General features: G+C 38.4%; 1 long non-coding RNA gene across 3 annotated transcripts in view; it reads left to right on the top strand.

The window, feature by feature from the left end:
- Positions 1–21,872, top strand: part of LOC128911039 (uncharacterized) — a 233,873-nt gene that overhangs the window by 101,206 nt on the left and 110,795 nt on the right. For all 3 annotated transcript variants that reach the window (XR_008466977.1, XR_008466976.1, XR_008466975.1), the window contains one exon: positions 3,995–4,159. This is a non-coding gene — a long non-coding RNA (uncharacterized LOC128911039). The remainder of the gene's footprint in view (positions 1–3,994; positions 4,160–21,872) is intronic.

Genomic DNA, 21,872 nt, shown 5'->3' with positions numbered 1-21,872 from the left:
TTTCTGCAGGTTTTGCCAGGCTCTTTTGTGGCTTTTCTTCATATCATATTAATTTTGTCTTCTGTAACTTTGTTAGAAACAAATAGAAAGTTGAAAGAATAGTGCACAAAGTTGTTTTAGCTGCCTTTGGGTTACTGAACCTCTAAACAACCAAAAGACCACCTTTAATGTAACAATCACAAAGATTAAAATCTAGTTGTTTGTCTTCTTTGTTTTAGATTTAGGGATGAGGAAAGGAAGGAGAGGGACAGACAGATATCTAAGCTCTTACTGACGACCATCTACTCTACGTTTATTAATTACTTTCATTTAAAATGAGGGTTTTATGACACTATGTTTATGACAAAATGTCTAATATCTGGGTAGGGAAGAATTTGGTGGGACTAGTATTTAATTGAATTCATTATATTGAAGCATCTCCAATATGTACAGAACCATAATTCATGAGGGTAGTTCTGGTGTTTTGTGTGAAGCAGGGTACACAGCGTCACAGGGTAATTTCATACTGTCTGGGAGTGGGAGGCTTTTGCGATTGTGTAGAATGGGGACTCTTGCCTCTAGAAGTGACAGAGATCACCGGGCCTGATGAGGAAAGCTATCATGGAGAAGGAAAAAAATATTCAGTGTGGCAGAGTGACTTGTGGTAGACTTTCCATATTGGAACACCAGGTTATCAAGGAGCAGAGAACACATCTTACGGAGACTCAGAACAAATCACATAAAAAAACTGCTACTAGGTTATCTGAGTTTAAAGTAAACTTTAGTTTACTGTAAATGCCTTTACTCCTCAGACATGGTTGTACTGAACCAGTGGCATTTCAAAGGATATTTTCAACAATTCAGATATTCATGCTTATGACTCTTACGCCAAAATAATGTTAAAAAAATGACTCGGTATTAAACAAACATATTTTAATTTTTCATGAACTATTCAACACAATTGCAATTATGAATACATGAACTTAAACATACCATTCAGTGCCAAAGATTATGCTGCTGGCAAGGTAACTTTTCCCTGCAGCTGCAATACAATAAGGGATTTTATCTGTTCGTCACAAAAATTTTGACTGATTTCAGAGGCCCAGTTTTGTGACTGAATTCTGAACGTCTTGGTACTGTGAAGAGTTTAGAGTCTGTAACAGCCCCTATAAAGCCAAACCAAGGGTAATGACGGGAAGCAGCTTTGTAACTACCTGTTCTGCGGGTGAAACAGGGCTGTCTTTTCTATTGTAGGTCAGTATCCTGGATGTCCACTTGGCTTAGGGAATCGTTAATAGGCTGCCTCCATCTGTAGGTGGCCAGTGTGAATATTTCTGAACTTGACAGCATCTAAAAACTATTTGGTGGCATGTGTGCAGTAAGTTTGGAAATCCCAGGTTTTAATGGACAGGTATCTGTGGTACAGGAGCTGTATTCACAACTGAGTTTTGGCGCTTTTTTTTGATGCAGGCACAGGGTGAATGAAAATAAGCATCCTGCTGACCTCTGGATGTAATTCTTTGAGTCAGGTCTTAGACGCCTCAATGAGGGAGTAGAGTTGGCTCCCCCTGCTTTGTACCCATTGTGAATCTCTATCTCTAAGGCCCCAGTTAAGTATATGTCACATGATACTTACCTAAGATAGGGATTCTCTTTCCCCGATGGAATATTCCAGCAAGGGAACTGTATGGATTCAGAAGGTCGAATGCTTAAAGCAAATACCAGAACTTTTGGCAGCTTCTTTTTTTTTTTTTCTTAAGGCAGCTGATTTTGTTTCCTTCCTGGTAGGTTATGGTTGGCTGGCTCTGCCCTTCTCTGGCAACAACAGTATCATGAAGTAGACATTCCTATGTAGTTAGATACAGTGCCCATCAATAACAGAAAATCAAAGACAGTAGCAGCAGTAATTAAAGTACTTTCTGTTTGTCAGTCTGCTAGTATTTTTAGGAAGCTGACGGAATTTGGCTTGTCATCTAATACGTTGATCCTTTGCCAAATGTCAGGTCCCCTGACCAGCCGCCCAAGTCACTTTACCAACTGTCACCCTCCCTTGCAGAAAGTGGAATGCACTGGAGTCGGCAACTTGATGAAGAATTAACAGCTTCTGCCAGCATGCTCTAATTAAACAGCTATATAGACAGCAGCTGTGAAAAATTCATCAATCACAGAATGTTTATTATTGGAATTAAAACACCTCATAACTAATGCATAGATTTGCATTGATTACCATCTCCTAGAAGGCGCAAGTGGTGCCAGCTTACTGTGCCTGGGCATTTTGAACGTTTCTATTGCTTGCCCTGTCACCCATCTGCCTCTGGTTTGTTAACCATAGTTAAAGGGTTGATCAGCTTCTTTGCGGCAAGTCAGGATCTACGTCTGTAGAACTGTGATGCTGAACACTACAAGGAACTCTAAATTCACTTTGTCATGTGGTCCATGGGGTATTTCTGCATATCAGTCTTCTACGCACATGGACAGGACTCTAGATTTATTCACACTTGAGCAAATCAGAAGTAATGCAGAAAATACTAGTCTAGTTACGCTGAAGTGTAACCATGGTTAGCTCATAAACAAGATCACAGTAAGTTGCCCAATTTCATTTTCTCCTAGCATTCCACTGTCTAATTTAACACTAGTTGCAATTGTGTGTATTCTTTTTTTAATAGGAGGTGTCCTCCTCAGGCACTATGTGTTGCAGTCAAGCTACTAGAAAACTCAATATACAAAACATCTTCTAAGCTGTTTGAAGACGGTCATATAAAAATATGTTTGCATGCACTCACATTTGTATATATTCAATGCATCGTATTTGTGTTGATAATAGCCACATCTTTGCCTGGTTTTGAAGCAAACTTGTCTATTTCTGCGAACATTTACAAGGACTTATGCAATATGAGTATGGGTGCAGTTCTGAAGCACTTGATCCATGTGTTTAGGGCCAGTACAAGGCCTGAGGTCCCACTTCAGCCCTCAAAACTTGTGGTGCCCTGTCTAGAACCATTATATAGAATCATAGAATCGTCTAGGTTGGAAGGGACCTTTAAAATGATCATTGAGTCCAACCATTAACCTAACACTGCCAAAACCACCATTAAACCATGTCTCTTAGCACCACGTCTACCCGTCTTTTAAATACCTCCAGGGATGGTGATTTAACCACTTCCCTGGGCAGCCTGTTCCGGTACTTGATAACCCTTTTGAACCTGTGATGAGGTCTCTTGTGGTCTTCAGTGCTCATGAAATGGTACTTAGAATCACATACTCGGCAAGTGGGGAGTAAATGCTTTTCCTCATCTAGGGGAAAAAAAAATGCTTGAAAATATTCAGTGACACTGACAGAGTTTGAAAACTGTATTAGTAGGCAGGCTGAAAAAAAATTAGAAGACTTTTAAATGAGAGAAATTGTAGTGTTTTAATTCGATTAAAGAAAATGCCTGGAATCTAGTCCTGGAATGTTTTGATGACATGATAAGCAGTGGCATTTTGTTTGTGTTAGAATCTCATTCTACCTTGTAGCACAACAGAAATATGGTTATCTCAGAGGAGTCTGACTGCGTGTCTTTATATCATAAAATTAAAAACCAATATAAAATATGGTGCAGGGATCTAAACTTCGGATTCCTGCCAGATACTTCTATCGCAGCCAATACTTCATGGCTGTAATAGAAACTGTTTTATTTTGTATTTTAAATTAACTTTTAGGCCAAACTTGCGTATTACCCACAGTGTGCAGACATACTTGATGAGACATTGTAAGCAATTCTTTGTACTGTAACTTAGGAGATAAGTAACAGTTTTTTAATGAATAACTGGGACTTTCCACATCAAGAGATTAAGACTGTAACTCTCTAGGAAAGAACAGAAAAGAATCTCATTCTGTATCTTAACTAATGATTTACGTGGTGTTAATGAGAGCTGAAGGAATTCAAGAAGTTGAGGAACACTTTCTCTAATGGACATGGTGAACAAAGTTCATTGAGTTAATTGTAACGTGTTTTTCTCTTTCTTTTAATAGGCATTTTCCTACGTGTTGAGCACAGCCCAGACCTTTGTGAATAGTCTGTTTACTCAGATGAGGAAAAAAGAACCTTTCCGATGGGTCTTTCAGAGATTCTGCTGTCAGATGCTTTTCTGCTTTCACGCAGGCTTGATCCTGAAGTTACTGTTGACTTCAGTAAAGGTAAGACTTCAGACTTTTTTTGTTTTGTTTCGTTTTTCTCATGAGAACAAATTGGGCATGTCCTTACATTTGCCACAAAGTACTACTGAGACTGGCAGCAGCAAGACTAGGTAGAAAATCAACGCAAACAGTGAAATGTTTATTGATACAAGATGTAAATGTTTCAGGTGCTTTGTAACACCTTGTGAACATCGTAGTCATGGCCAAGCTGAATTTCCATTTACATGGATGGATGAGCTGGCAGAATGTAGCCTGGTATTTAAGCGTGTTCACTTTCTAGCCTTGTACCAGAAGAGAATTTGTTAACTCTAGAGCATACATACTGTATGTTGGTGAGGCAGATCTACTAAGCTGCTACACTTAAGCACTGTACTCAAAACTGGTAATTTATTTCTGACATAATAATGTCCTCCTCAAAAACTGCTCTGTCACTTGTTCATGCATAGTGGAGGGTATCAGTACTGAACCCAGCGTATGTAGGTCTCAAGATACCCAAAAGCTCCATGTGTTTTGGAGGACGAGAGAGGTTTTAAAAATGTGTCCGTCTTTATTGCACTGAAGTGTTTGACTTTACCGCCATACTTGCAGTATTTCTTCTATTTAAGAAGAGTAAGGAATACTACTAATTCAGCAGTAAAGTCAATTAGCACAGACTGTAAATGTTTATTTGTTTTTTAATAGCAGCAAATGGATTATAAATTACTCCCATGTTCATCTATTGTAAAACCCTGCTGTTAGAGTAATTTGTAATGTAGCTTTTTATTATGATAGCTGTTGGCATTGCAAAGGCAAAGATATGAATTTGGTGTTAATAGTGGAATAACCAGCCACGTAAAGTGTAATAAACCTGCTACATTTTTAAGCAGGACTCGCCATGTAAAAATTATTAAAAATATTACATGTATATCGATGGATACTGAACTAGTTAATGTACTCTCTATTTATTTTCAGAAACCTGCTTTTGTAGGCTTCTCAAATCTGAAATAGCATGTGTTTCATAAATATGGATTCACTACATCTAATCTCCAAGTACATTATGATAATTCTTGGCTTTTGAAAGAAAAGTGTAGAAAATAGTATACTTTAAGTTTTATCTGTTAGACTGGATGCAGCTTCACAGATGCGGATGAAAAATTGCTGGCAAAATTTAATTAAATTTTGAGAAAGTTACAGACTTTTAATAATATTTTCGGTAGGAAGTACTGTTTTTATAGCATTGTAAACGTACCTAAAAGCGTTCCAAAGTCAGTATTTGTCAACATTTGAACTAAAGTAATGAAATCTCGTTTAATTTATCCCTACACTTTATGCAGTTCTATGTGGCCATTCTTACTTCAGAGTAAGTGTGTCCTGATTAGCAAGATCTCCTGTCAGTTAAATTATATTTTATGTGTCATTCTTACATAGAAATGAAACATAAGTTTGTACTGAAACAGCACAATCTGTGAAAGATGGGCTGCTTTATAATCCCGCTTCATGCAGGACACACATTTTTTGCTGAACTGATTCCCATTTGTCTAAATGAGGAAAGCTAAACAGGTTCAGGATTAAGACAGATAAATAATAATGAGGGGAATTAGCAAGGTGCAATTTCTACTGTGAGGTGATTTCCTTAGAGAAGTACATTTTAGAGAAAGATTAAGAGAATCGAGAGCAAGTTTGGATTTCTAGAGTGGGAACCTTCAGTAGGTGTGGAAAATAAAGTATTTCAGAAATGACAAAAAGAAAAACAGTATGCAGAGGACCAGGTTGGGAGGATGGTTAAGTGTTATGGGCAGAAAGAAAAGTTACACACCCCTAATTCAGTTTACAGTGGAAAACTGAGAAATTGCCATCTTGCAATTTTGCCTTTAGTTTTAAGTAAGTTTTGCCCTTGGGTATTACGAGAGAGAAATCTCTACTTTTAATTTCTTAATCAATGCTGTCTTGTCTTCTGCGACTACAGTCTTTTCAGTCTTGACTGCTGGTCAAACTTTATTGAGCCACTTAAATTGATTAAGGTTTTTCCAATTTTGCAACATCATCCTTAATGCAATGAATCCAGTGACCTAACCATCTTTTCAGTGTTATTTCTGTCTCAAGAAGAGAAATTTGGAAGACTATCCAGCTGTTGATATGCTGGATTATATATTGGCAATATTTTCATGATGAAGCAAGTATGATATGAAAAGCACTGAAATTATTTTTAAGAGGAGGGAGGAATACCTTACATAGACACTCAGATATACCGTTGGAGATACTGAAATGTAAAGGCTGAATATGATTTGCTTGCACAGGAAGAACTCAACTTCTGAGAAGGTTTGGCTTTAGTATGAAAATCAGAGCATCAATCACACATTTTTCAGGATATTCTCTGCATAAAGCATGAATTTTCTGAGGATTTCTGAGTAAATTTTTTTTAAGTGTGTTTCTATATAAACAGATGTGATCATTCTTGGACTTTAATCTTGACTTCCATATGCAATTTCTATAACTTTGGGTTCAGAAAAAGTTACCAGTCCAGAAGGCAGTTACTTGCTTGTTGAAGAAATAGAGTCTTGGTGAGAAAGAGTCTCTTTGGTTTATTAGCTATTGCCTGCTTTATGTTTTTCATGAAGATATTTGCAAATGTCTTATTAAAGCAACAGATCCAAAAGAATGGAAAGGTGTCATCTGATCTAACACCCAGTGAAGCCAACTGGACTCTTCACTGACTCGTTAGGAGTTCATTCCAGTTGGAGTAAAATAACCTGTAAAGCTATGGTATGTGCTTTCTTACATTTAGAAGACTAGACACAGATCTGACAAAGGCAAAGTTGCTTCATATTTGCTTGGATGTTACAAAAAATAAAAATATCCCTGGAGTTTAATCTGCATTCAGTTTCAGTATTGCTGTTGGGCTGGTGAAGGGGATTAGGGGAAAAGGAGAGGAGCAGAACGCTGTGAGGTGAAATTTTATTCTTGTTTATCTCCTTTGCTCCAGCCTTAAGTGAATATCTGAGTCCTTGGGAAAAGGGCTTAATTTCATGAAGTGGGGCACCACTCAGTGATTTTAAAAATTGTCATATGTTACCGAGGAAAGCTTGGTGCAGTATGTACGCATGGGATGGACTATTAATCAACATACCAAACTGGCAAGAGGGGAGATAGAAGCATCCACAAACTTCTAACATCTTGCGATTTCTACCTGTGGTGCCAGTTGCTCTCTGCTTTAGTAGATAAATATAAGACTTGTTCCTCATGTTATTACTCAGTGTTCTCCCACTAACTTAATGGTTTTTTTTCATTTATTTCTCTTTTCCTTGTAACAGAACCTTACACAATTTTATGAGAACTCATCTAGTCTAACAGTAGCTTAGCATGGTCAGCTGTTGCTTGAGCTGGCACGCATGGTATTCCTGTACATCTCAGCTGTTGGCTTTGTGACTCTGACCCTGAGATGGGGACAGAGAATGAACGTGCTGATATTGACCAAAATGTTAGTATAGTAGATATAGATGTACTTGCAGAACAGTGGACACTCATCTCCAGCATCCTTTTCCATCCTATATTGAGGTAAACTTTGCATCAGAGAGGTTTTATACTTCTATACTTCTATATAATACCTATTCTAGATATTATACTCTAATACTAATATTCTATACTATTCTATTTATACTTCTATACGCTTCTATACAGTGATCTGTATGTGAGTCTTTCACACCCCACAATGTAGTGCTCGAAGGGGTTCAAAGGAAATAGTTACAGGACTGGGAAATCTGCAAGAAATAGGAAAATAATTTAAGAGTGTTGACAGCAAATGCCTAGAATGATTTTTCTTTATGTGATTTGAAATCTGTCCTTCTGCTTTAAAGTTGTGACCAGATGATCACAAAGGTGTTATAACTTCCAGTAATGTGCTCTGAGAAATAATTACACGTGTTCAGTTGATACAGTGTTGTTACTCTGTTGTGTCTATTTGATTGTAAGTGGTGGGATAGGAACAGGTTAATGCTGAAATCATGTGTTTAATGACTTTCTGGGTTTGATTTCAGCAGCTTTTCTTGCTGCCCTCCCAAACGAGCTTTCATAGCATGTGCGGATGATACATGCCTGTCAGCATGCTGTTGCTCTTCACATTGTTATCTCTGCATTTAGGTCCTGTTTGCAATCACTTAGAGTTCTTATTAATCAATGTATTGATGTAAGTCTCATTTCAATGTCCCAGAGTGTTTATGGTGTTGCTTTCTCTGGGCCCTAAAACAACTCTTGGAGCAATGTTGGTGCTGGCTTTTGCTCTTTCTTGTCTTGCATGGAGCATGCTAGTCTCTCACCTCTGCTCACTGTACGTTGGTATTAGAATGGTGGATAATAATCAACATATGATACTTCGGGTATAAAAATGTGTATATCCAGATATCTCTGTCCTCCAGCTCTGTGTCAGGTTCTGTTGTCTTTAGCTACCTTTCCCTTGAAACAAGTTTATCATCAAAACATATTCAATCTATCATGAATTTTCAAAAGTGTAATTCTAAAGTTTAAGTTTTATGGATTTAAAAGGATGACTTATTTATGATAATATTTGTGATATTATGAATTGGAAACACTCAGTTTTAAATAACAGCATAATGTTATTACACAGTGCATTATTACCTTCATTTAAGCTTAGAAAAACAGATATTTGGCACAGATGGGAAGAATAATCATAAACCTATTGTTATATTAACCTATATTGTTAATATATTTTCAGAGGGGATTTCCCATTCACATGTAGGTGTGGTTGCAGTTTTCCAAGTTTGATAAAGACAGCAATGAGAGCTGAAATATTCCCCTTATAAAGGGGAATATATTAGGGGAAACTTTGTGAGTGCATGCATCTATTTCTTTTTCAGGGAATCTTCTAGTTCAAGTGCTCGTTAATCCATGAAACCACTCACAGGCTTACTTCCTTTGGAAAAAAGGTGGTGCTATTTCTGGTCTCCCTGAGTTTATATCCACTTCTGCAGGGTTTCCGATTTGCTTGTGACTGAAGGCCATGAAGTTCTCACTTTCCCTATGCAGATGGTACATGTGTTTCTTTCCCAGCCCCTCTTGGCTCATACATCACACTCAGAGCCTCAGTGCAGCCTGGCTAAATAGTTGTTCTTTGGCTAGTATTTAAGGTCAGTATTCCCGTGAGTTAAAATGAAGGCATAACACACTGAACAGTACAGCCTGCAATTTCCAGAGTGCTTGTGAATTGGAGACTTTCACCTATGCAAGGTTTTAATTTCTATGTTTTATTTCTATGTTTTCATTTTAAATGAATAAACTTAAATCTATTGTTCAAGAAATAGAGAGCTGAATTAGTGAAGGCCTGCTGAGCAGGTGATGGTTGAACCCCTGGATAGCAAATGAAAGGCAAAGAACTTTCTGCCTTCAGTAGTAAAAAGTTTTATCTCCCATTTGAAAACTCTCTATAGACACATCCATCAAGCAGTCTGACAGGGAAATTAAATTCAGTTACAGCACTGCAAGAAGTCCAGATTATGTTCCTGCTGAGCAGTAACAAATTGTGGTGAGCTTTATAAAAAGTTTCTTTCTGTTTTTCACAAAATAATGCAGTATAGAGCTAATCAGTGGTCACAAGAGACACTGGGAAAACTTCTGGAAAAGCTTGGTATTCCTTAATAAGGAAATGAAATGAAATTATAGATGTGGCTTTCCTTTCCTGCAGAATCACTTGTGTTCTCTGCTCCTTTATAAGCACACCAAACCTGTACAAGGTACAATTTGCTTTGTTTTCTGCAAAATGAAAAAATATAAATGATTTTCCTCACCATGAGGTAATATACTTGTGCCCTGATTGGGGTGGGTCACCATTAATTTCCACTCAACACGGTAAGAGATGCAGCCATTCTGCTGGAGGTCCCGATGGAACCCTAATTTTCCACCTGTGAATTTTACCCCAATAATCAAATAAAGACTCTTTTACAACAACTCACCCCGTGTGCATTTCAACTAGACTGGCATTTCAGTAACCTTTCTTATCTTTTATTTATTTAGAGAGGAGCTCTTATCCCAGCTAGGATCCAAGGCTTCTGAACTCAGTGAAGTTCAGATCTAGAGCCATAACCTATCTTTGCTCTTCTCTCTTATCATTCCACCCTGGCTCTGAATGCCCTCCAACTTGAAGCAGCTTCAGACCCATCTCTAATGGCAACGAGAAGCTATGAATGCTTGAAAACAGGTCCGGAATTGTTCTCAAGTTTGTGAACTTCAGCCAGCCATTCCATTAACGTGACTCAGGTTTTTATCAAAATCTGAAACCGGGAGAGGTTTCTGGTGTCAGGTTTCTTTGCACCCTTCTGAAAACCTTTGTATTCATATGAAAAATTAACATTGTTTATATATTTGCATGTATCTAGGCATGGATGATTAAGTAAAACCTTTAGTATTTGAGAGCCTAGGTGTTTTAACAAAAGAGAATTCCTTCTGTTAATTCTTTATTGTCTCTTCCAGAACAGTTGCATTTAATTGCACGGCTTAGACTATTTTTTACTAGTACTTATGCATTCTTAGACTCAAAAGAAAAATAAAAAAGGGAGAGAAATTCCCTTCCATTTGGTGGTTGTTCTTAGAGCAAGAGGATTAAAAGCCATTGGTCTACAAATATCTTGTTTATATGGAAGTTAAGCTACCTTTTAAAAATAGATACAAATGAATGCAACTAAAAAATAAAGGAGAAAGTTTATTAGACAAGGAAGGCTAATGTTGTTTAATGAAGTGTGGCATTCTGATCTGTTTTAAAAGCCTTGTTCTTTCTCAGTAAGCAATAGGAGTAAAGTGTTTCTCTTACGGGATTCTGCTTTACACATTGCGTGATTGCCTTGAGGGATTCAAAGCCTAAATAAACCTTAACTCACAAAAGATGTAAGTATGAGAAATCTCATCCTTTTTCTGGAACGGCTTAGGGGCTGATTGTTTATTTAACAAGCTGGTGCCCTGATTTTGCCACTGACACACTTTGACAAAAATCCCCTCACAGGCATTTAAAGTTACAAAAAGGAAGAAAATTGGAAAGAAAGATGTGAGTCAATGTGCAAAGCCCACAAAGGTCTGCTGACCTAGGTGTTTCCAATATTTAGTAACTATATTTAAAGTTGCAGAGCTCAAATGATCTCAGAGAGCAGTCAGTAATGGTCTGATGTAATGAAACCAAATGAGATCTTATTATGAGTTGTTGGTTGCTTGAGTTATTATGTACAGGAACTTATTCTGGGGAAGAGGGAAATCACATCTATGGAAAGACCCAGAAGAGTACTTACAAAAATTCTAACAGACTAAAGTCAAATTTAAATAGTGCATAGGCTTTGTGCCAGCTTATAAAAGGTGAATGTGTTTTATCCTTAGATGTCAAGATTGTTGAGTGGCTGAATTTGGGAATTGTCTTTTGTTCTCTTTGCTGAAGCAGCTGGGAGTTGTGGTAGAAGGCAGGTGCAGATGCTGACATAGCGTCCTACAATTAGCGCTTCCCAGTGGAGTGTAAAGTGCCAAACCCAACTATGAGAGCTAGTGCAAAAGTTGATGTTTTTTGTAGGAAAAATGCTATTTTGAAATACTGATGCAAAACACTTTTCATTGCTGCAAGATTCCCTTCTCACTAACTAGATTTTTCTGGATGCAAAATTTCATTCCATTTAAACAACTTTTTTTTAACTAAAAAGCATTGGCTATCCATCAGGGAAGAAGGTTTTTCCTATGTCCAGTCCCTTTTCCTTTTCTTATTTCCACTTTTTTTTATACCAAGATGCAAGAAGAGGGAGGATGGAACAAACTGAGGAACAGGAAAACCGTTGTGGAAAAAACCCTTTTTATATCTTTCGTAACCAAATAGGGAAGAATGAAAATAGTGTTTTCTCATTAATTTATATTAGTTTTTATTTTTACAGTTGGAAGGGAAGGGCAAAGAGGAAGGTAAAGAGATTTCCTTTCAGGTCATGGATGTTCTCACTTTTGTCATATGAGTTTCTCCGACCGTTTTCTGCAAGACTAAACTATCACATTTCCCCAAATGAGATTTCCTATACTTGCCTCGTTCCAAGTCACAGCAGGCTCTTCAACAATCACTGTTTCTGTACATTGTGAAACTTCTACTGTAACTATTATATTAAGATTCAAATCAAAATCTTCAATTAAACAAAATTTCAATTTCTTTTTGTGTACCTGTGGGGTTTAACTTTTTTGAAATCACTATTTCAATATGATTTCACTTTGAGACAAATCATTGGAGTTTGTCAGTGACAGGGTTAGTAAACCTCCTAATCAAAAGGGATTTTGAGCACATGATTCTGAAATGTGCAAACAGATTATATTACTTAGTGGAATGCATTTAAGAGGATAGATGTTGTAATTAAATTCTACTTCATGGTGTCCTAATGTTTGTTTAAATTTAAGTAATGGTCTGAAATTGACCCAGACTTGCCTAAAACTCTCTCAATTGCAGGATGGAAATCTGGAAGGCGTAGACATATATGATTTCTCATCTTGTCTAAGTGGGTGAATTCCAACCCCCTGAATAAACTTTTTTTTTCTTATTTTGTTGTTTTCAGTTCCGTGAAAACTTGGCACTAAATGGAAAAGAATAAAAGAACAATGAACCAAAGTTTGATTTGGTTTCATTTTAAATTTTATCTGAAATAATTTGCTCAACCCTTTTGCTCAACTACTACCCCAGTAGTTTTGACTGGAAAATATAATCATTTACCTTTCATTTCAAATATTATAATTTTTCCTGGATAATCTCTTCCTCTGAAAAAATTTCCTTCCAGTGTTTTTCTAATTTGCTGAGGGCGTTGGGAGGGAGTCAGGCAGGAGAATAGGGCAGACACCTGTTTTAATGAAAGCTATTCAAACAGTTCTGCTCTGTATGTAGTCTTTTCTAGATTTTATTTTTTTCACTGAGTAAGGGATTCTCCCTCGTATCTACATGTGTAATTTCATTGTGTTTGACCTATTAACTAATGCATACAGCAAATCTTTAATTTTCAATACTTCGTAGCTAAAGATGAAAATGGGTCTTGTAGAGTAACTGTAAAATGAGCTTTAAATTCTAATTAAAAATCGTCAACACTACATTTCACATTGTGTAGTTATGGGTCTGATATTCTCTGAATTGGTTACGCTAGATTACTTTATAGTACTTTGTGATTGAGAGGGAGCATGAATTTTTTTTGAATGATTTCTTTTGCACAGCAGGGTGACTTAAATTACTGTGACTGACATCCTCCTAATATGCTTAGAAACCTTTGGAACAATTGATCTGAAACTTGAGCATTTTCATTCTGATTGGATCAGAGCACAGGGAAAAAGTCGGATGTGCTGGATATGCAAGCATATTCACATAGCTTCTTCTCTTAAATCCTGATCCAAGGTATATCTAAGCATGTGTGTAAACTTAGCATATGAACATTGCTGAATCAAGTGGAAAAATTCTGGCCTGGAAGAAACTGTCACACAGCACAGGAAAAAAAATGAATCCAGGACTTTACCCAGTGAGTATTTACAAATTGCTGGTGCTTAGATGTTTGAGAGAAACATATGTAAAAGAGATGAGGAGAAAAATATTGCTGTGGTTGACGTTCTCCCAGATGAAGCATCTTGCATATATAAAAACCCAGTTAATATCAAAGATGCTTTCCCTGGACTAAAACTAAAACCTAAAGTTTTCCCTGGGCTAAACCCTAAAAAAGGATTTTCCTAGGCAATGGTGCTATTCATCTGCAGTGTGTAATATGTTGTTTACTTGAGCAGGGAGTCTCTTGTATGGAATACTGTTGCCATCCCTCTCCTCAACCCCAGTCGCTAATTCAGCTCCTTTAATACATTTTGTATAAAAAATTGTGCTTATACATCTCTAGGCACCTGTGGATTGTATCTGGCCAATAGAGTAGTGCTAGTACTGTAAAAGAAAAATTGGAAGATAGTAGCCAGTGATCAAAGCATCAATCCAACAAATGAGATAATCATCTTTTTAGATAGTTTTGTCCTTTCTGCTGTTGAGCATGCACCTATGCTGACAGTCAGTGCATCCTTCAGGGTGGCAAATGATGTGTATATGATGAGGAGCTGCAGAACAAACTGCCCAGAAGAATTCATAGAATCATAGAATAATTTGGATTGGAAGGGAACTTTAAAGGCCATCTAGTCCAACTCCCCTGCAATAAGCAGGGACATCTTCAACTAGATCAGGTTGCTCAGAGCCCCATCCAACCTGACCTTGAATGTTTCCAGGGATGGGCCATCTACGACCTCTCTGGGCAACCTGTGCCAGTGTGTCACCTTGTAAAAGGTTTCTTCCTTATATCTAATCTAAGTCTATCTAGACTATGTCTAGTCTACCTGAACTCCGAAAATCTGAAGTATCCTCTAGCCGTACAGCAATATTTACAGTATATTGCCTTTTTAGATATTGTCACAAGGTAATAGAAACAAATATTGAGTGGAAAAGCACATGTGCGTCCTATTAAAATACCTGTGTGAACACTGGCATGGTCAGTCTTGCATTTATATGGCTGAGAGGTGAAAGGGTCAAACCTCTAGCCTAATGGTTAATTGTTGAAGTTGTGAAATTTATTTTAGACAGTTATTAGACTTGTTCAACAGCATTCCTTTAAGAGCTTGCATCCTAATGCTTCAAGATGCAGAATTTCAGAACTCCACAAGAATATACAAGAACTACTACACTACCCTCTGGGTACACTTGTTTTGCCTTAGAGATGTCATTAGAGCTTTTTAATTTAGGAATAGATCGTCACCATGAAGAAACAATTTATTTCCTAGACACTCAGAAAATGCAATTGTCTACGGAATGCTTGAAGTAAGATACACTATTGCAGCTGAAACGTTTTCTAGTGACAACGTACATTCCTCTGCAGAAGTAATATGTAATTCTTGCACCTATCTTGTGAGGTTAAAAACATTTTTGCGTTGGCCCTCATGATGTCAATGTGGCAGCATTAAAGAAAGGTACAGTCCTTTCCCCTTAATCCACTTGCCTTGTCCATTTCTGCTATAAGACAAATGCTATCTAGCTGGAACTAATGTGGATTGAAGGGGAAGTCATGCTAGCAAAGGTTTGTGAGTTGACTGAGCATGTGCATGTCCTTTGGTAGACCTGTAACATGTTGTGGGTTATTCAGTCAGCTGAGAACTGAGGTCTGGAGTTCAGTTGGTATTTAGCACAAATGATGTCATCATACCTACAGGGTACACTTACACAGCAGGGCTGAAGAGCTGGTGCTAACCATGTATTGATGTGTAGTTTGTAATGCCATGTATTAAGCTTATGCACTGTTACTGGTAGTGTCGCTAATGAGGCATTTTGCATTTTGATTTAAAATATTTAGCAAATACACAAGGCAATGAGTTTCCTAAGGATCTGGAGATAGGTATATGAATGCAGTTTTTGTGACATTCTCTACTGAGATTCTCACCTGGTAATTCTCTATTGTTCCAAAAACTAGAGAATAACTCTTCTTCATGTGTCTGGATTGGGTGTTGGGGAGAACAGTGCATGGGATAAGAGGAAGACAAAGCTGGAGACACTTAGTAAAGAGAGGCAGACAAAAGCATGATGACGAAGGATTGTGTGGTGAAGCATTACGGCTAATCTGGAAGTTTCGTTAAACTTTGTTTAAAAGATGAAAATAAAGTCAAAGTTGGAACAATTTGCCTGAAGGAAAGTGCTGCTGTACGCCACTTTAAGTGCTGACAAATTAGGCAGGAGTGTGCAATAAGTGCTATTCCATAATAAGAAGCAGTAATAATAGCAACCTTACTGTCATGTGGCACCCACAAACCCTGAGCTGTTAAACCAGAACATCCAAAGACCACCTCTTGCAGCAAGCGTTTTCACATCCCTCCAAGTACTGGCTCAGTCCCTCTGCTTTTTCACTATGTTTATGGCCTCTTTCATTTTTCATATGCTCGCAAAACAGCAGGAACCAGAGGGTAAGGTAGAGCTGCCAAAACCTGATTTCTAGAAAGGATGGCACACAGGGGTCCGATGCAGCCCTGGAATCCAAGAAACAGAAAAACTGTAGTGCATGGGTTTATACTGGAATTATCTCAGTTTAAAGGAGTACCCAGATGCTACCCTGAAGCCAAGCATCACTTTAAAGGCCACAAATGGTCCTATTTTAAAACTGGATCACTGCAGCAGCTACAAACCTGCAGTTTCCCTGGACTTGAGCCTGTGGGACCATGGCATGCCTGTAGCATCTGAGTATCCTTGGCAATGGCTGGAGAGCATGTGTGCACCTGTCTTCTAGGTGTTACGTGTTTGTTTCTTTTCGGTCTGCACATGATTGGTAGTTGTGTCTTTTCCCCCACTATGTCTCAGCTTTACTGGGGATCAATTTTTTTTTGTTGTTGTTTTGAGCTTTAAGTGGTAAAAATTCCTGTTCTGTTAAGTTTATGGCTGTTGCAGAGAGTGAGGTCTTTTGGGCTAGTTCCTATGAAGAACATGGACACAGTACTGCCAGTTTAGGCATGTAAATCCACCATACTGACCCTTAAAGTCCCGCTTGGTTTTCATCTAGTCCTAGAGCCACTGCTTTTCATAGCACCTGCATTTTCACAGGCAAAGTCACATTATGTGTTTGCATGATATGGGATTTGAGGGGTGGTTTTTGCCTCGTTCAACTCTAGAACGTGACCCAGCAGGTGATTCTGCAAGCATACCTTGTGGGTACCAGGCAGCCTAATGGTTACCTCTTTATCAGGCAGCCTGGTGTTTAGTGCACGTCCATACTATGCTGCATGTCTTATCTCACAACAAATAGAGCAGCCTAGCTGGCCAAAAAAGAAAAAACAAGCCAACCTTTCCACAGTTGTACAGAAAAATCTCTTGATGTGTATAAAATTTGACATCTAATGAAACAATGCTGAATCATGTGAATACATTGCAGTCTGTGATGGATTGGAACTGGAATGCTGACAGCTCCAAGGCATTTTTTTAAAAGTTGGTAACAGTTCAAATCTCATCAGCTTCTGAGATTTCATCTGTTTCTTTGGGAGGGTGGGATAAACGTCTCTGGACATGATGCCAAGCTTGAATCTTTAAGAAGACTTGGATGAAAATTCCTTTCTTCTTCTGACTCTGTCTTCTCACCCATTGTGATATTATACAAATTGAATTTCAGGGCTCATGAGCTAAAGTTTCTGCAATGGTCGGCAGAAGTGTCTTTCCATCTGATTACCCTTGAGGTCAGAATCACGTAATATATTCAGGGGTGTTTCTAATCGAACGAAGCTCAGAATATTTGAGGGGTGTAGACAGCAGCTGGCCCCAGCAGAGACTAACAGATTTGCTGAGAACCTGCAAAGATCTTGGCAGGATGTCAACAAAGATACTGCAGGGTTGCTAGATGCCAGGAAAACAAGATCTCTGGTTTGTGGCAAGGAAAATGGTATTAAGGGAGGATGGGATGTAATAAATTACAATAATTGCACTGTGAAGAAGTCTCATCCAAAAGTATTAGAGACTATGACGATGGTGGGAAAGTTGTGTGCTCATTTCCATGGATGAAGAAGCTGAAGTAGAAGCAGGTGAAAAAAAAGATGTGCTTTCTTATAGTGGCAGAGCATTATCAGAGCCAGGCAAAGAACTAACTCAACTCTATGTAGGAACTGTTTTTTAAAAGAAGTGAAGGATGAAGGGAACAAAAGCAATGATGGATAAAGGGCTTAGCTGACTTAAAATAATAGGAAAGAGAAGAACAGAGGCTTGATGGATAAAATAGAGGTGTTTGTGGAGAACAAGATTATAGAAGATTTTGCAAGGGCCTTACTTTTTGGGGTTTTTTGGGGGGGATAGCAAGAAATTGAGTGTACAACATCAGGAGTTTCTAGCATGCAGTATCCAAATATAAATTTAGGTTTACTCTGACTATGCATTTGCTAGTGATTTGCTCTGGCAAAATATGTAGGTGTTTCTCTGAAAGTTTCAGGTGCTGGAAATCTTAGCTGGCCATTTACCTGATCAAGTATAACAGTGCATGCCTCAAACATGCCTGACCCTTAGATGTTTTCAAAAGATTTTATGTCAGTCTGCAGGAAACTGTTTGATCTGTTATGCTGATGTTTGTTCCTTGCTCCCTCATGAGAGTTTTAGTGAAAAAGGTGCTCTGCAAAGAACCTGTCCAGAATTAGTATGTTACTGAAGCAAAATTGTGGTATTTAAAGAGTTAGCTTCATGAGAAGAGAAAAGAAAACAGATTCTCATCAGCAATTGAACATGACAAAGAGAATAGCAGCCCTAATGGGGAATTCCTGCATGGAAAATTTCTGCCCTACATGATAGGTTTTGATCAGTGTTCCACAAGTTTAATTTAAATTATTTCAGGGAAATTGCCTCTTCATTTACTTGGTATAGCAATCCCAATTACTTATCGCTGTTCTCAGGACTTGATTTGATGATATCCTCCCTGATTACTTTATCAAGTTAAAGTCTATGGGTTATTGACAGTTCTGCGTTAGCTGGGCGACTTTGGTTTTCTGGCAGGATGCCAGCAGAAGCGGAAAGCAGCTGTTCCTTGAGATGGGAATAATACAAAATGCCAACTGATACAATCTTTCTGACTTTTGCAGAACTGAAAAAGGCCATTGGCAACTCTTGGAATTCCTCATTTTCTCGCATCCTTATGTTCTAAGAAAAATCAGGTGTCGGGCAGGATACCATTGAAAATGCAGTGCAGTGGGTACTGGTGGGAATACCTGATGAGGGAGGGGGGAGAACCCAAAATGAAGACTATTAGTAAAATACATGGATGACAAGCAGTACCTTACTGATATATGGGTCTATTTTGAAGTAGGAGACAGCGTGGGCTGGCTTTAGAACTATTGAATGTGCCTAATCCCAGCTTCCTTCCATGCTAACTATCAGCCTGCTCAGAAAATAATGGCTTTAAATAGCAGTTTAAACCTCTCTGGTTTTGTGATAGTTATACAAGCCTACACAGAATTTTTCCACTATTTGTGCTTTGTGCCTTTCTCTGTCAGCTCAGCTCCCTCAAATCACACTTAGTTGTGAAGCATCGCCTTTAGCACAGGTATTAAACAGGTAATAGAGCAGAGGGCTTGGGAGCGGGTACCACTTGGGAGTGGTATAAAGTGCAAGAGTAACAGACCCACAGAGGTGTTTCTGGTGATGGTTTCCACACGGGCATCCTGATGTAGAAAAGAGAAAGCTCTGGAAGCCTCTGAACACTTGGGCATAATCTCCTTTTCAAGATCCTGTTAAAATAGGGAGCTAGTGGTAGCAGACTGGTCAATGCGGCTTCGAGAGCCGTGGGGAGCTTTCGACAGCAGCTGCTCTGTGTCAGAAGTCTATAAATTGACTTCCTGCCATGGGTGGCCTCCAACTAGTTCAGTTGGAGAGTTACTGGGGGGAAAATCCTCGTCCTCTGTCTTACTAGCAGAGCAAACATATCCAGGGCCATGCCCAGGGCTGGGGAGGGGTTTGAGCTCGCAGATTCCTTGTGTCAGCCAACCAGAACTTGATTAATAAAACCGGTGTGGGCAGAGATCTCAGTGTTTTGTTGAGGGAGAGAAGGTGCTCTCCTTTGAGTAGTATATGCACATGTCCATCATGTTCTTTGTTTTCAAAAACTCCCAGATGAGAGCACACTTCTTTCATCACGTCTCAGATAACATCAAACAAGATCTTTGGTGTTTGGTTTTTTTCCCCTCTCTTTCTTTGTCTTCCAGGCAGCTATATGCTATCCCCTCTGTTCAGCGGGGATGCGTGTTTCCTTTCCAACATTTAATTCCCTTTACAATAATCCTTATCTACCAGGTTTGGAACTGTCCTTCTCCAAGAGGATTTAATTTCCTTTAAAAATTGCATTCTCACTGAATCAATAACCTAACAGGAATCTCTGGCAAAGGGCTGAGTTTTGGTGCAGTAGGTGTCTCAAGATTTAGTAGCCTCTATCATCATCTTTGTTGGAACTCGTTATTTAGTTGAAGTTTAACTCCTAACCTGCTGAATTCAAGCCTTTTGCATTTTCTTTCTGTCTCTTACGATTTGGCCTGTTTTCTGCCAAAAAGAGGTATATAATGATCTCGGGAATATATAAGCCTTTTCTCTACCTGTCTCTTGTATTGCTGAAATTTTCCTCTACTCATTCAGCGTATTAGGTATCACTGCCCTTCATGCCAAAAACTTAGCACCAGGTTTGAACTCCTTTCGGTTAAAAACTGAACCTGAATACACTGTTTCATACCAAGAAGAGTCATTCTTTTGCATATCTGTGGTTTTTAAATACAGTCATGAATTCTGAAATGAGGAGGAAAAACCCACAATGAGATATTTTGAAAGTTTATCCTGGCCTGTATCCATCCTTGATTCCTTTGCTGTGCAGGATAAGGCTATATTTGTAGTGAAATGGGAAATCCAAAAGCAAACTTGAATGTTCAAAATTCTGGGGATGTTTTGAGCCTTGCAGAAGTTGGTAAAGTGGAGGAAATGTTAATTTGATTTAGAAAAAGAAAATGCAATGCCTGACTTCTCAAAAGTGTTTCAGGTTTAGATAGTTTCAGCATCATAGATTCTGGAAATTGCATTTAAATGCAGTTTAGATGTCTGTTCAATAAAACTTTCTGACCTTCATGACTTTTTGGGTTGGGAGGGTGAGGCATAAATAGTAGTGGGGAGGGAAAAAAAAGGAAACCAAGAATTGTAGCATTTTTTTAAACCATTCTTATTAGAATTGGGGTCCAATTTGAGCACCCCTAGCTTTAGCTGCTTATTGGAACCTTCTCTAGAGCGCTGCTTTCCCACCATTTGAGTTCAAATGCCAGTTTCAAGTACGTATTGGTCTGTGAGGAGACGTTATTGTCTGACTGTGCATGCGTATTTTGGAGGAATAATATCGGGGAAGGGCTCTGAACACATCAGGCACACAAGTTAGAGTTCATACGTAAGCTCTCTTAGGAGTTCCCTGTGCCCTTCTTCTGTACCATTACCTGATACACACACTGGAATGGTTTGTGCATATGTAAATACAGAATGCTCTCATACAAAGTGTATGGATATAATTTAGAAAGCACTGTTGAATTTTTGGCTTATATAGGCACATTCTGTGGCCTGACAAGATTACTCCCGTTGGAGTAATAACTAGAAGTTTTGCTTATTTAGGGCCTGTTCCTACTCCCTTTGAAGCCAATGGCATAATTCCCAGTAATGTTTAGTGGTGCAGGGTCAAGTCTTTAAGGATGACAGAATTTGATGTTGGAGGCCTCAGTCAGTGCTCACTGAAGTACACAGGGGTTTCCCCAGTTATTTCAGTGAGCAAATTGCCATTATTTCATGAAAATAATAATTTAAAAAACAACTTATGTAGACATGGTGTTAGTGTCAACTTCAAAAAGAAGAAAGTAAATCAAGAGACTTTCTTTATCCTGGCTGATACTATGCACTTTTTATAACACTAAAACATTTAATTCAAGTTCCCAGAAGTTGGGAGCAGCCACATCCAAAAGCAATGAACTTTTTAAATTGAAAAGGACATTTTGTATTGCTGCCACATCTCCTGTGATTTCTGAATGCATTTCACTTCTACTGTTGCAAGAACAGCCATTCTCATGGTATCTCAGCTTTCATGCTCCTGGTCTCAGCTGGTCTGACCCCATAGCATCTGCAGGGAAAGAGAGATGATGAACAGAAATGTTGCAGCTGCTTCAGAAAAATGCTGGCTCTTGCTAATTTTAA

This window comes from Rissa tridactyla, chromosome 6 (assembly GCF_028500815.1).
Source record: "Rissa tridactyla isolate bRisTri1 chromosome 6, bRisTri1.patW.cur.20221130, whole genome shotgun sequence".
NCBI classification, from domain to species: domain Eukaryota; kingdom Metazoa; phylum Chordata; class Aves; order Charadriiformes; family Laridae; genus Rissa; species Rissa tridactyla.
Note: the sequence above shows the minus strand (reverse complement) of the source record. Positions and strands in the feature narration are given on the sequence as shown.